Genomic DNA, 5542 nt, shown 5'->3' on the forward strand with positions numbered 1-5542 from the left:
AAATTTTTTTTTTTTTTTTTTTTTTTTTTTTGAGACGGAGTCTGGCCCTGTCGCCCGGGCTGGAGTACAGTGGCCGGATCTCAGCTCACTGCAAGCTCCGCCTCCCGGGTTTACGTCATTCTCCTGCCTCAGCCTCCTGAGTAGCTGGGACTACAGGCGCCTGCCACCTCGCCCGGCTAGTTTTTTGTATTTTTTTAGTAGAGACGGGGTTTCACTGTGTTAGCCAGGATGGTCTCGATCTCCTGGCCTCGTGATCCGCCCGTCTCGGCCTCCCAAAGTGCTGGGATTACAGGCTTGAGCCACTGCGCCCGGCCGGAATATAGATTCTCAGTTTATATTTTTAAAAATTTTAGACCAGGCATAGTGGCTCACACCTGTATTCCCAGCACTTTGGGAGGCCAAGGCAGGAGGATCACTTGAGCCCAGGGGTTCAAGACCAGCCTGGGCTACATAGCAAGACCCCGCCTCTAAAAAAATAAAAAGACAAATTTCCCAGGTGTGGTGGCATGCACCTGTAGTCCCACCTACTTGGGAGGCTGAAGCTGGAGGATTTCGTGAGCCTAGGAGTTCAAGGTTGCGATGAGCTATGATCACGCCATTGCGCTCCAGCCTGGGTGACAGAGCAAGACCCTGTCTCTAAAAATAATGTGTTTGAAAATGTTGTCACATAGTTGCTGTTTGTTTTTAAGCATTAGAAGAGAATCTGGGCAGGGAGGAGGCACAGGTGAGGCCTGAGTCTCCTGGGCCCATGGTGGGAGATAACCTGGTACAGCTGGAGGGATGAGCCTCTGATGTGCGCCAGGTAGACTCACACTGATTTAGAAGAAAAGGCCTCAGCTGGGCGTGGTGGCTCACGCCTTTAATCCCAGCACTTTGGAAGGCTGAGGCAGGCGGATCACAAAGTCAGAAGATCGAGACCATCCTGGCTAACACGGTGAAACCCCGTCTCTACTAGAAATACAAAAAATTAGCCAGGTGTGGTGGCAGATGCCTGTAGTACCAGCTACTCTGGAGGCTGAGGCAGGAGAATGGCGTGAACCCGGGAGGCAGAGCTTGCAGTGAGCCGAGATCGTGCCACTGCACTCCAGTCTGGGTGACAGAGTGAGACTCCGTCTCAAAACAAAAACAAAAACAAAAACAAAAAAACAAAAGAAGAAGGAGAGATGCAAACAAGTTTGCAGATGGAAGAGAAACTGGAGGAGTTTTGGCCTTATGGTCTTACTTTCTTTTTTCAATGACATCAAAAGCTACCTGCTAAAATGCAGCAGAGAAAAGCAGGCCATGGGCGTGTGGAGAGAGCTGGCCAATGGACCACAGCTGGGAAGCTTCTGCAGAGGCAGGAGACAGGAGCTCAGAGTGGCATCCTGTGGCTATGAGGTTTGCTCTGGCTGCTCCTGACATCTCAAGAAATGGGGGATGAGGTTGATCCCCTGCTGAGGTTTCCTAAGGCATTCATTTGTGATAGAAGGATAGGGGCAAGATGGGTGGTAGTAGGTCCCAGACACAATGACCTGTGAAATATTGTCTGGAAAGGTGATGAAGCAAGAAGGAATCCAGGGATGGGATACAATGCAGCACTGGTTTAGGTGGTGCTCAAACTTCAGCCTGCATCGGAATCCCGTGGAGGGCTTGTTAAGGCACAGACTGCTGAGCACCACTCCCAGAGTGTCAGATTCAGCAGGGCAGGGCATGTGCATTTCCAAGGAGTTTCCAGGGCTGCAGATGCTGCTGTTAAGGTTGGGGACCACGCTTTGAGAAGAGCCAGAAGAGCTGGCGTGTGGGGAGGAGGTAAGTGAGGGTTTTTCTCTGCTGAGGTCTCATTAAGGTCTCCAAGAGGACAGAACCATTTTAGACTGAGAGGAATTTAGGGTGTCACTGCAAGTACTGACTCTGAGGGGACACCAAATACACACACACACGCGCACACACACACATACACTCTCACACCCACACACTCACACACCAAAGAGATCCCTGTCCATTAGTTGACAAAGGTTCTCTGCTTGACCAAACTTTAGTCAGGCTCCTGAGCCTTTTCCTAGGCCCATCTGTGCACTTTCATGTAAAATCCAGTATAGCAAAGAAGCCTGTTAAGTCAGTTTAGCAAGAATCCCCTCACCCTTATTATCTGATCAGGTTCGTCAGCCTCCACCATCCCGCAGGTGACATCTGGTTTACCCTGGCCTGTCTTCAGCAAGAATCCTGTCAGGTGGGTTTAGCCAGAATCCCCCTTACCTCTGACGTTTCCTCTTAGTAATTTTCCATCCACTGACCCTCACCCTGCTTCTTGTCTATAAACTCCCACTTGCACCAGCTGTATTCAGAGTTGAACCCAGTCTCTCCCCCTACTGCAAGACCCTGTTGCAGTGGTCCCTACGTCTATTGCTATGGTCCCACATAAAGTATTCCTTACCATGATTTACCAAGTGTCGTAGTTTGTTTTTTGTTGCTTTAAGGAACAGCTGAGACTGATTAACTTATAAAGAAAAAAGGTTTATTTGACTCATGATTCTGATGTCTGGAAAAGTTCAAGACTAGGCGTCTGGTGAGGGCCTCAGGGTGCTTCCACTCATGGCAGATGGTGAGAGGGACCTGGTGTGTGCAGATCACATGGCAAGAGAGGAGGCGAGAGAGAGGGAGGGGGTGCGGAGTCTTTTCAACAACCAGCTCTCTCAGCGACTAATAGAGCGAGAGCTCATTCACCCCCAACTACCCCAGGGAGTTACTCTATTCACGAGGGATCTGTCCTCATGACCCAAACACCTCCCCTTAGGCCCCATGCCCCAAACTGGGGATACATTTTGACATGAGGTTTTTGGGAACAAACGTCCAAACTATAGCACTATATATAATTGAATAACTTCTTTTTTTATAAGTTTATTTTGTTCTCAAAGAAGAAACACCCCACCCCTTTTCTAGGGTGCCCGGGTGAGTCCACTTCTCTTTTGGCAGCTCTTCCAAACCTAGTGACTTCTTTTTTTTCTTTTTCTTTTTCTTTCTTTCTTTTTTCTTTTTGAGACAGAGTCTCCCTCTGTCACCCAGACTGGAGTGCAGTGGCACGATCTCAGCTCCCCGCAACCTCCATTCCCCAGGTTTAACTGATTCTCATGCCTCAGCCTCCTGAGTAGCTGGGATTACAGGCGTTTGCCACCAAGCCTGGCTAATTTTTGTATTTTCAGTAGAGATGGGGTTTCATCATGTTGGCCATGCCTGGTCTCGAACTCATGACTTCAGGTGATCTGCCTGCCTTGGTCTCTCCAAGTGCTGGGATTACAGGTGTGAGCCACCGCGACTGGCCCCAACACTGGTGACTTACTTTGGTGACCAGGTAAAATGTTTCTGAGTCCCTAAATAATGACATATGCCAGGGATGAATACAGACCCCTACATTTTCATCCAAAAAAACTGGACAGTACAAGAAAACGCCTGTGTGACATCCCAAACATCCAGTCCAGCCTTTAATTGGGAACCTAGAGGCCCTAGGATACTTGGCCCAGGCCTTTGGCAGACAGCATACTGTCAGATATTCAGAAACACTGACGACAGAAATGTCCTCTGCAGGAGAGAGAGCCAGTGGAGGGCAGGAGAACTGGCATCCAGGTCTCCACGAGGTGTAAACTCTCTCCTTGCAAACAGAGCACCAGAAGGACGCATCCTGGGACCCATCCACTGAGTGCCGCTGAGAACTGTGGGCGAGCTGCCTTCATGCTTTTCCCCTCTATTCTCTAATTATTTCTTCATTGCTCTGTGCATGGCTTGCTTTAATTTGGTTATTTAATCCATTACATAAGAGGAGTCCATGAACTCACCATGCAAAACAAAATAGAACCAAGCCAGATCCTTGACAAGAAGTGACACTGACTCGTAGGGTTCTCTGCCATCCCATTGCTCTGCCTCCCCCCATGTCAATACCTGCATCCTGAATCCGATGTTCATCATTCCTTCCTTTTCTCTTCATATTATTTTAAACTTTCTTTTTTATAACGGAAAATGTCAAAAATACACAAAACTAGAGACTAGTCTATTGAATCTACATGTACCTGTTGTCCACATTTTAACTTCAAATCATACCCAGCCTTGCTTTATCCCACCCCCACCCCACATTTTCTCTGGTTCCACATTTTTAGGCTGTTGTATTTTATGTATATGTGTTCCTAAAGGGTGTCTATTTCTATTTTGGTTGTTTCTAACTTGATAAAAATACATTCTGCAGTATTTTTTTTTTTTGAAGAGACTTTTTTTCCCCACGTACTATCGTATTGGTAAGAATCATCCTCATTGCTGCCTGTCACTGGAGTTCATTCATTCTGTGTCCTTTGTATCTTGATTTATTCCTCCACTCTCCTCTAGATGGCCATTCAAATTGTAGGTTTTTGCTATTGTGAAGGGCGCTGCTATAAATATTCTTTTTTTTTTTGAGATGGAGTCTCGCTCTGTCAGCCAGGCTGGAGTGCAGTGGCACAATCTTGGCTCACTGCAACCTCCACCTCCTGGGTTCAAGCGATTCTCCTGCCTCAGCCTTTCGAGTAGCTGGGACTACAGGCACACACCACCATGCCCAGCTAATTTTTGTATTTTTGGTAAAGACGGGGTTTCACCATGTTGGCCAGGATAGTCTCGATCTCTTGACCTCGTGCTCCGCTTGCCTTGGCCTCCCAAAGTGCTGGGATTACAGGCGTGAGCCACCATGCTCACCTCAAAATATTCTTGCCTCAAATATTCTTATATGTTCTCCCCCTACACCTGGTATAGTCCTAGGAGTGGAATTATTTAACTTTAAGATTAATGCTGGATTGTTTTCCAAAGTAGCTACAGCAAATTACTGCCCCTAGCACTGGATTCCCATTATCCATATCCTCTGCTTCCCTCCAATGCTTTTATTGATAAGCTTATTAATTTTTTCTGATTACCTGGCCATCTAAAATGGAATCCAATTTGAGCCTTCATTTACATAAATACCATAGGCTGGGTTTTTGCTTACTTGGAACTTGTCACTCCCTCCTTCCTTTTTATTTCTCCTTTTTGCAACGGGAATGTTTATCCTATGCCTGTCCCACTACTGCATTTTGTAAGCACATAATACAGTGCTTACTTCTCTGGCTTCGCAGGTTCACAGCTGGCGAGGAATGTTTTCCTGAGATAAATCATACCTTGAGTCTCACCCATATCTGATTTAGATAACATTTAGATCAGACCTTGGACTTCAGACTTTAGGGCTGACGCTGGAGTGAGTTAAGACTTTTGATTATGTTGGGATGGAATAAATGTATTTTGTATGCTTTAAGGACACGAATTTTGGGGGAGGCACTGGGGTGAAATGCTATGGACTGAATTATGTCCCCCAAAATTTGTATATTGAAATCTTAATCCCCAGGGTGAAGATATTTGGAGATGGGGACTTTGGGAATTAATTAGATTTAGTTGAAGTCCTGAGTATGGGATTAACGCCCTTGTAAGAAGATCATGGAGAGTGCCACCCAATCCACCAAAAAGGCCATGTGAGAACACAGCGTGAAGACGGCTGCATACAAGCCAAGAACAG

Source organism: Theropithecus gelada, chromosome 16 (assembly GCF_003255815.1).
Source record: "Theropithecus gelada isolate Dixy chromosome 16, Tgel_1.0, whole genome shotgun sequence".
Taxonomy (NCBI): domain Eukaryota; kingdom Metazoa; phylum Chordata; class Mammalia; order Primates; family Cercopithecidae; genus Theropithecus; species Theropithecus gelada.